This window comes from Chondrus crispus, genomic scaffold, assembly GCF_000350225.1.
Source record: "Chondrus crispus Stackhouse genomic scaffold, scaffold_556, whole genome shotgun sequence".
NCBI lineage: Eukaryota > Rhodophyta > Florideophyceae > Gigartinales > Gigartinaceae > Chondrus > Chondrus crispus.
This window is the reverse complement of record NW_005178545.1, coordinates 1-10,610: the sequence shown is the minus strand read 5'-3', so window position 1 is coordinate 10,610 and position 10,610 is coordinate 1.

The following is a 10,610-nucleotide window of genomic DNA, read 5'->3' as shown; positions in this document are numbered from 1 at the left end:
GCTCCGGGGCATCGAGGCGTGGATCGGCCCGTGCGTACGCTCGTCCCGGACCGTCCCGCTCTACCACGCTACCAGGGCCCGCTTCCCTGTCTCGTTAGCTGTGTGTTCTCCCTGTCTTCTCCCCCTCTGAAGGGTCTACGTCGAGCTAAAGCATACACCCCTCTACGTCAGAGGGGTGTTTATGCTACAGTGGTCTCCTGACCTAGAAGACCCTGGAGTCCGATCTCCGAGAAGACTTCCGCTTCCCTCCACGAACCGATGGCGTCGAGATAAGCCAAGAGTTTGAGCCCTCGATCCGCTCCGAAGGGCGAATCTGAGTCCGGCCGCTGTGCAGTCCCCATCCGCCCGGTCGGGCGACGGCGACGCAGGTCCTCGTCACCGCAAACCGTCGCTCGGATCCTCCGAGGAAAGAGCGGCGGCGATGTTCGAACGCATAGCCGAATACATCGAGGAAGTCCGTACTTCCCTTCGGATCGATGTATCGGACCATGTATACACTCGATGTATTGCCGAACTCCGCTCCCTGCGTGAAGGGAGGTTCGATAGAGTGACGCAGTCTGTAGAGAATCTCCGAGCACTGATCGACGAGTTACACTTGCAGATAGTGCTCGTCGAAGACTCCCGTTTCGCCTCGCCCGGGCCGTCCGGGCAAGGTCGCCTTGAAAGGCCGACCTCGGTGAGACGACCCGAGGACTGAACCTCTCCGTCCGCAGAGCAATTGGCTGCGTTCGCGCACCTCTCCGCTGAGCTCAACGCCACTCGTCGGCGTGCTCGTGACATGGAACGTACCATGGCCGGAGGGCTACCAGGTGCCCCTCGAGAGGGCCCGGTGGTACCGTACCTTTGAGCGCCGCCGCCCCCGAAGGTTGGCGTCCAACTGGTGCCGCTACCAGTCGGACTGCAGAAGGAAGCCGTCCTCCGATAGACGCCAACTTCGCGTCTGAGACACACGCCTTGCCGCCTATCGCCGGAAGTAGGCGACAAGTGAACGGCGTATCGTACGCGGACGAACAGGACCGTAGAGGAGCCGCCCGCGGATCCGGAGAACCGATGTTCTCCGTCGATCTGCGCTGGGGCGGCTACCCGCCGGCGAGTTACGCCGAGCATCCAGGTCCGGTAGACGTCCGTACGCTACCGGTTACCTCCTTCGGCACGCTGGGTTCCGCTGAACCCGGGCTCGAGCCGGTACATACGATGATCCAAGAGTTCACCGCCGTTGCTGACTATCGTATGTACCGCTTGGATAACACCACGAGGCTCGTTACCTCGGGTGACGCGGGACGGATCGCGAAGTACGTCCAACGCTGTCGTGGGATCCGTCCCACGATGCGCATCTTCGACGGTACCGACCCGATCCAGCTGTGCCGTTCTTGAAGGATATCCGAATCACCTTCAACTCGCAACACCTGACCGAAGGTGTTGCGGTACGAGTCCTCGCTCACTTCCTCGAGCGCGACGCGGAGCGCCTGTATACGAGTTATACGATGCGCGGCCTCCGCGCCGGCCAGCTCCATGACGACGTGAGCTGGCCGGGGCTCGCGAATCAATTCTTGAAACGCTACCTCACGGACGACGTGTTAGGTGAAGCGTACGACGCTGTCGCTACGGCGCGACAGCAATCGCATGAGACGGAAAGCACGTTTGCTGACCGAGTCGAGACTGCCGCGTTCCGATGCACGGCAGTCTTTCTCTGAACAGTCCCTCGCGCACTACTTCGTGCGGGGACTTGCACCGGCAACCCGTGCCGCAGTATCCCAAACTGTGCAAAGGCTGCCAGGCAGTCAGAAGACCCATCTCCCGACCATCCGCCGTATCGCCACGGCGGAAGGTAAAACGTACCGCGCCGGGCGCGGTTTACCTCTGCCGGATCCGAAACCGGCAGGGAGGGCTGGCAGGACTACGAAGTCCGCCGCGACAAGTTCGCCCACCTCGACCCTCCATATCGGAGAGGATGAGTGGCAGGCCGACCCTGTCCTCATTACGAAAGGAGCATGGCCCGTGGGGGCACGAACCCCCTCACCGATGTCGACCGGAACGACATCGAGTTACGCGACCGCGTTCGAGGCCACTCCAAGAGTGGCAAGGGGTACGGATCCCCGGGTCGCAGAGCTCGACATATCGAACCGAGATGCAGGAGGCGAAGCGCCTGGCGTGCCCCTCCTCACCGATGAGGAGGCGCGGCACGCGGCGAACTTCGCCTCAACGGACGGCAGCGCGTACGTGTGCTGGCTATGCTGTACGTACGGGCATGCCATGTACGCGTGCCCGTTCCTGTCGCCGGAACAACAAATGTTCACGGCGTACAGGAACTACCGCTACCAGATGGAGACGCGCCCCGGTGCGCGTAATCTCTTCCGGCAAGCGGCGGGCGAGGGCCGTCCCCCGCGTCAAGGTTTCCCGAACAGACCGGGTGGGGGCGCACGCTTCGCCCCCCGTGGAGGCGGGTACCGTAGTAACGAAGTCGATCGTCGGGATCGACCCGCCTACCGGCAGGCGGACACAAGGTACCCCCGACAAGGAGAAAGAGAGGACCGAGACCGTTCTCGGTTACCCCAACAGGTACAAAATGCGATAATGTACCTGTAAGACTGGGTAGAGGATCCGTACCCTCTACCCACGGAGGGTCACGAAGGAGAGCCGACTTGCTTCGTCCCCCATATCCTGCGACGACCGGACGCCGCAGGTCAAGGCCCAGAAGTACCCCAATACTTCGCCAGGGCCGCTGAGCCGCAGTGGAGGAATCGTCCCGACCCACGCGGCCGGCTACCCGAAGAAGACCTGGACGTCAATAGCCAGGAGGTTAGCTCCGGTAGCACGGGTAGTTCCAAAAAAGAGTAAAGACGGTTACGTACACGCCGTCGCGTGAGCCGTCTTTTCCCCACGAACTAGACCCGACCCCGCGTGCTCGCCAAGGACACGGGGGGTATTGTCCGATAATACATCCCCCGCTACTGGAGGCGAGCACGGGAGCTTCTGTAATGCCGATACAGGAGGGAGCGCACGTCGAGGCCTCTGAAGGCCCGACGTTAGGAGGACAAGACACTGGGACAGCCGACGTCCCGGTGAGGCGTAATGATGGCGACGGGGGCAACGACGACCGAAAAGATTCGGTCGACCCCCTGACTCCCGCGAGCCCAAGGTCGCCGGAGAAGGGTCCGTGTCGTACGGACTCGCCCCTCGAATAATCCGAGGGGCGTCACTGATCCGCGGACGCCTCAAGAAAGGGGGAGAAGGAAACGCAAGCGGGGCCAGCACCGAAATCGAAGGCCTCGGCGGAACGACCTCACCGATAAGGCCGCCCCGAAGGTTGTCGACGGCGTCATTTGCCTTATGACGTCGAAGATTTACAACGTCCTCGGCTCGATAGCCACAGAAGGAAATGCATTTAAACCCCGCACGATCGCCGTTGATACGTGCTCGGGGTATAATCTGGTGAGGAAGGCCGACCTTCCCCTGATTGGACGCGTTACGTCGTGCACGACGCACCTCTGCCACGATTGGCAGGCGCGAATAGCAACCCCCTCAAGCTTTCGGCCGTCGTCCGCCTGGCCGTGCGGTTGAGGAACACGGTGTTCCGAATTCCGTTCGTAGTCGCGGACCAGCTCGCCGTGCCAGTCCTCCTCGGCACGGCCTTCATCGATACGCACGTGCGATGTATCGACATCGAAGCTCAACGAATGGAGCTACGCCAAGGCGGTTCCGTCGTCATCGTCGACGGAAAGGGGGAGTCGACTCCCCCTACTAGGCGACACGGGCGACACACGGGTCGGCCAGACGTACGCGAGGAGGCCCCGCAAGCGATCCGAATCGCCCGCTGGGTTACCATCCGCGCAATGTCACAAGCCCGCGTGTGTGTGACAACCGCGGGGAGGGGCCTCGTGTTCCTGGAACCCAAGCCCTCACTCCAACACCGACATGGAGTGAGGCTGACGAATGGCGTCGCCGAGGTCCTACCGAATCAGACCTTCGACGTCATCGTCGCGAATTTCTCACGACGAGAAAAGAGGCTTCCGAAGCACACCGTCGTGCGATACGCGAAGCGCAACCCCCTCGCGATCCTCACTCCCGAACGTAAGGTCGCCCACACAGGAAGGTCAGATTTATGATAAATTTAATAAAAGCAATGATGTTGCTATTTTTGGGGCCAAAAAGTGCTGGATTTTTGCCAGCAATGAACGGTGGCCCGTGGGTCATTGGTTCGCGGGCAGCCATATTTTGCCAGCTTTTTTGGCCGTTCCCATTCAGCACGGGGATGAGGGGCGTTTCTGGTTCCGGCCAGTGACTGGACCAGAACTTTTGCTGGAGTACCATAGTTGTAACGGAAATGTTTTTTTGATACCTCGATGTAGCAAAGTGATGTGCTATTCTGCTGCCTACTAAACCAGCGCTTGCCCGTGATGTCCTTAACCTTCACGTGCTCGTACCAGAATAAGCTCATGCCTAACCCGCGCTAGTACCAGAGGCGTTCATCGACCTTTTCACGTTTTCTCAACTGATTGAGTCCTCTCGCCATCATTTTTCCTTTGCTTCCCGACTTTGCGCATCCTGTGTTCCTACTGAGGCTCAATGACCCCGCGAAAAAGGTCTGGGAAGAAGGCAGGGCGTGCTCATTCGCGTTCTGCGGCCATGAAACCCGCTGCTTCAGGCAATCAGCGAGGCCGCTTGTCTCAGCAGAAGGGACCCCTGACATCTCGGAAGTCTAACAGCCAAGCGCCTGGGGCTCAGGTCCCCGCGGAACGCCGGTCATCTCCTCGTGTTGCGGCCGAAGCTACTCCCGCAGCGGCTGGGCAGGAATCCCGGCGGGTTTCAAGCAATACAGTCAGGACACCCCAAGGCAGTCCGCCATCTCACACGTGCTCGCTTCCCGTTCGAAGTCAGGGAAGTGGTCCGTCTGATGCAGCACCTCCGCGTGCGGGCAAGCGCAAGCGCGCCATCGGTTCGTCTCCGGGTGAAGACTTTTCCCTTTTGTTCGGGGATGGAGATCATGGCGAGGAAGATGAACACACAGAACGCAAACGGGCGAACCGTCAGTTGCTCGAGCTCCATGGACGCGAGCCAGAGGAGTACGTCGACGAGAGTGTGCAGGCTAGTGCAGCAGAGATGGACGGGGTCGCCGAAACTCAAGATGTGGAAGACGTCGTCGTTCCCACGCGTCGTGAGTGCATGGCAGGTTCCTTGCCGAGTCAGCCCCGGGGCCCCCATTTGGCTCGAGCACTTGGGGAAGACTCTAACCACGGAGTACTTCGAGTCATGCAGGAACTGCATGCTCGTTTGGAGAAGCAGCTCGCCATTGAAAAAAAGGAAATTCTGGGTGCAATCAAGGCTGTATCTTCTCGTGTCTCAACCTTAGAGCGGACGTTATCACGCTGCCAGGACGCCGTCAACATTGTTCTTCTGAATTCCGCCCTGCCGAAGACAGGAAAAGCAGCCGAGAAGGCCTCTTTAAACGACCTCCTTAGGCCTATGGAGGACATCTTCGCAGGGAAATTCATGTGCATTATCTTCACAAGAGCGTTGATAAATTGCACCATGAGAGTTCTTCCTCAGAGAAAGGAAGCGAGTGAATCCTTAGAGGGTGTGAGTCGTGACACACAATTTTCCAAGCTTCAATTGGACGTCAATAGTTCCGAAGTGTTGGGGTTCGGACTTTTACTTGTCGAGGTCCTTTTGTGGAAAAGGGACCCAAGCGAGGAGAAAACCGAGGAGCTGCTGGGTACGAAGCAAGCTCGTCAGTATCTGGTCCTGCGAAAGGCTTGGGGAAAGAGCTTGATTGCAAATGCAATGAACAATCCGAGTATTGGGACGAAGTCACTCGAAATGGTACATCCGAACATCCGCGGGAAGCTGAAGACCGCTGAGAAACCTTTTTGGCTGAGGCCGGCCTACATAACAATGATCACAGTCGAGTCTTTCTTCAACGAAGAATTTGCTTCAACGGCCATCAAGAAGGCCCGGCGTGTGGCTCGGCGTCGAAGCGATAAGATGGGGGAAGATGAGCCAATTGGATTCATCAAGGACGAAGACATTAGGGTTGAGATCGTTCGCCGCGTTTTCAAGATAGGTAAGCAGTTTCTGAACAAGTCCAGGGAGCTTGGGCGGAAATCCTTCTTTCAAAACTTCTCATATGTTTTCCAAAGTGAAGTGGGAGTCTCATTCCAGTATGAGAATCCACCCCGCCCGCACATGAACCTCCAAGATATCCCAGACGGAACCTGTCGTACTGCTATGAAGTCGGTCGCTGAGGTGAACCCCCTGAATTTGATAGCATGGAAGAAGCTGATTTCTGAAAGCGATCCCTTCATATTTATCACTACGTATGACGTTGAGACGAAAGACAAGGATGGAAGGAAGGAGACTCGAAAAATTGTTATCCGACTCAATGCCATGCACGTCGCCTTGAAGTTCTTGGTGGCTTTTACCAGGTGTGGCAGTGATGAAGACCTCTATTCAATATCCAAGGAATCCTTTCGTGTGATTTACATGACTGCTGTCCTGTTTCGGGAGATCATGCTGATGAAGGTGATCGAGGCGAGGGGTGCATTTTCTCGAAACGAGCAGATATTGCATGAAGTGGATGGCCAGGATCACCACAATGGGTCATGGCGGTCGCGACTGAGATCGCTCTACTCAGATCTTTTGACTGAAGGACAGGGAGAAAAGCGGGGTGAGCTTCCACAGCAACTGTCCAGTATTTTGAAGGAGAAGCTAGTGATGTCCGTGGATATGTACAACTCCGTGCACGATCCCCCGGTCCGTTCAGGTTCACATCACGAGGATAATGATGATCTGAGCGTGGTGGATGGTGAGGATGAAATCCCGGCGGATCAAGTCGAAGACGATGAGGATGTGGTCATGGTCCACGACTTCGATTTATAAGGGGTCGTATTTGATGTGATAGTGAAACTTCTTAGTTCACCAAAGTGAAAAATGAGTAAAGCGGGAGACTGCTGTAGCATGAATGAATTGAGTTTACTTAAAGAGGCCCAGAACTTTGGCAACAGTGATGAATTGCTTCACATGGGCAGACCCTTTGATAGAGATGAATGGGACATGCACTTGAAGTACTCCTAGTACGTCGCTGCGATTTACATCAGCAAATATAGACTGACAAGGATTGGATTGAAGATTCCATCGCAGGTAGAACGCCTCCTTCCGGTCCGATGGTCCGCTGACCACTTTTTCAGCACTCATTACCTTGGAAATGCGTTCTTGGAAGTTAAGCTCTGATAGTCTTATGTCTTCCAGTGGATAGGAGTAGGTCTGCTCTATGGAATCCCAAGTGCAATCCCGACGAAATACAACGTGCCGTTGTTCATCCTCGTCATCCCTTATAACAGCAAGAGAATCTCCAATTGTCATATAGCACGGGTCAGAAAGAGATTTGGTGTTGGGACCGGCCATACAGCCTATCACTCTGGCAGATACATAATTGTCGGTACCTTTTTCCAGTCTTTTTGCGATGATCACGTCTCTGACAACTTGCGGTGATGCTGGTCCGAGTGCTTCTGACAAGTCTAGGAAGCTCCTAAAGTATATACTCGTCTCCTTCACAACTGATTTCCGGCACATATAATCTTCCGGAAGAATAGAAACCTTTGTTCGTAGCTGAGCTTTGACTCTTTCGGATATAGAATCAAACTGGAGCAATGTGCAGTCTGCTCGCGCCTTAAATGAGTCTTGTACAAACCACTTCGTCCCACGGGTTATTTCAACTGGGGTAGGACGTGTCGGTGTCTTGAGTAACCAATGCTCTAGACGCAACGAAATAAACTTAAGAGGAATATTGGAGCCTGCATCAGAAATGAGGAGCGGATTCTGAGTCCATAGTGCAGTCGTAATCGAGGATTGCTGTCCTTTCACCACTTTCTCAAGATACTGAAGGCGTCTGGAAAGAGCATTTAGCTCACGTGTATCTTTGATTGTATTCTGGTCAAGTGAGACAGTCGTCGTGTGGTTAACCTTCTTGCATTTTTCTACCATGGCACTACCTGGAGCATAGTCCATATCATCTGCATCCATCGATGCGCTTGCCACGTCTGAGCTTGCGCTGTTATCCAATCGCACGGATGTATCTTTGAGTCTCCAGCTAAACTTTTGTCCATCTTGTACAAACTCGTTTCCCTCCTTGAAAGTAACCTTGCTTTTACATGCCCTGAATCCAAACGCTGCCTTGTATTGAATGGTCCCTTTGAGCACCTCTCGACGATCATCATGAAGATAGTTGAGACTAATGACTGTTGCTGGGAACCATGCCTTGCTTTCTTCTTCATTCTCCAAGGTATAGTAGACCTCTATATCACTCCCGAATTGGAGGCCATTGAAAAGATCTGATACCATTATCAACTGGTGGATGGTATCGTCCTCTGTTAATTTCCCTTGGAAAGTGATACTTGAGAAATTTGTTTGAAATATATACCGAAGACTAAAGAGTCGGGGGTAACCATTGGAACGTAGTCAGTATATAGACATATGTGTTTTTTGTGAAATCGATATTTTTGTAACGGTCACATTTAAAGATGCACGGCTCTGTGCAGCATCTAAATACCATGGGACTTAGACGTGCAAGTGAACAGCTGGGTATGGGCTCCAAAGGTACCGACATCATCCAGTCCGGATTGCTTTGAAAGTCAGTCATGTGTCATTGAATTACTGTTCTTTTAATCATAGTTGCTTTAGATTTAATTGTGCAATGAAGATAGAAGTGTCACTACAGAGTGATGATGATACTGTTCTCGCTATTGAAAGTATGAATTACCCAGTACCTACTCTTGGATGTCGTCCTCATCAGTGCCCTTCCTCTGTGAATCACTGTCACCACTAGAATTACTTTATTTTTGTGACGTCAACATCTCAAAGTGCTCTTTTGTTGACTGTTTTGTGATTCACACACAAATTGTTTTGTGACTCTCACACCATTGTCTCACGATCATCTCCAACATCAACAAACCATCACAAACCCATCCAAAAAGCATAGCTGATAGCCTTGTTCTACAGACATTTTACGGCCTTCACTCTCGGGCTTGTGAAGCCTGCCTTATTCGTTGAAAAGTGCGTCGCCCAGAGTCAAACTCCCTCTCATGGACAGGAGAGGGCCCATGTCGCTTCAGTGTAGGGCGAGAATGCCAGACCGTCCGGCAGCTGCAGCAGATAGCTTGCCTACATGTCGAACACCACTGCACCTGGCGCGAGCCCTTTCTAAGTGTCTTGGGCCCGTTTTTTGTCCGTCTTTTGACCCCACTACAGAGTATGCAGTAGGTTTGGGTCCCACTGACCTTCTCGTGCAGTACATTCCGGTTCAACGTACGCAGTTGCGAACACGAAGGGAAGGGGAAGTGTCTCTGGAAATTAGCCATACAGGGCTGGAAAGGGAGATATTTTTTGTGTGACGTTGTTCAGTTTGTTTGCCATTTGAGATGGAGAGCCTTTTATATGTGATCTTCGTGATGCCCCCACACAACTCACACAAAGCCATCACAAAATGCACACTGCCATCACAAAATGCACACTGTCTGTAAGGGTAGGGTCCCGCTCAGCGTCTGACAGTAATATTTACACTATAAACAAGAGCTGACCGGGACGATGACGCACGGTACGTGACGTGTACAGTACAGTACACGTCCCTACAGTGCTCACCTCAACCGTAAGGTCGTCCTCTTCGCCAATAAATGGGGACTCTATACAAGAAAGAGTCCCCGAGGACGATCCGGTCGGCCTCAGCAGGATCCTAATGGGATCCCGCGGGCGAAGAGGACCACGACAAGACGAAGGAGGAGACAAGATATGGTCACAAGGGGCCGTTTAGTGGGGTTTTTATTATAAATATATGTTTTAAGTGTAGTCTAGGCTGATGTAGCAACCATATAGATTTCTATAAAGAGTCGGTTGCAGAACAACGGAGAGGAGGGGAGGCAGGCACAACACCCGATTAACAACCGGAGCCCCTCAACCGACTAAACCAGAGAGTCAAAAGAACCTCTGAGTCAACCTATTCACAAAAATACCAAATTTCCAAAAGTAAGTCAAAGTATTCAAAAACCTGCACACGTGTCCACCTTGCACGTTAAACTGTCAGTGTGAGAGTTTTGATTTCAAGGTTGACGCCACGTGTAAAACATTGCATATCGATCCACACGTGTAATACATTGCATTTGGGTCCACACGTGTGATGTGTTTGTCGCGCGACAAGATCTACAAAAGCTGTATGGGTGGCTACCCATACTAGAATCAACCTCTAAAAAATTAACAAAAATTAATCTAGTTCCAGTATGGCTGGCCAGCCATACAGCTTTTGTAAATCTTGTCGCGCGACAGCCATTACATATTACAGGGTTGCTCAATAGTGCCTACTTTAGTAGTGTTTCCCTCTATATAGTGCTATGGCTCACTCTCTGGCACAGGTTATCATACGCTCACGTGTATCATCCGGCATGGTTCAGTACTCAAAGGATGAAGTTATTTAGTTGTGTTATACAGGCTTTGTTGTGTTTGTGTTAGCAGTGTGCTTTGTCCCGAAATATAGGTATTTGAGCCTCCTTTATATAGTGCCATCCCCCCAATAGTGCCATAGCTAGAGGGGCTGGTCATTCTTGACATGGTGGGCGGGAAGGACG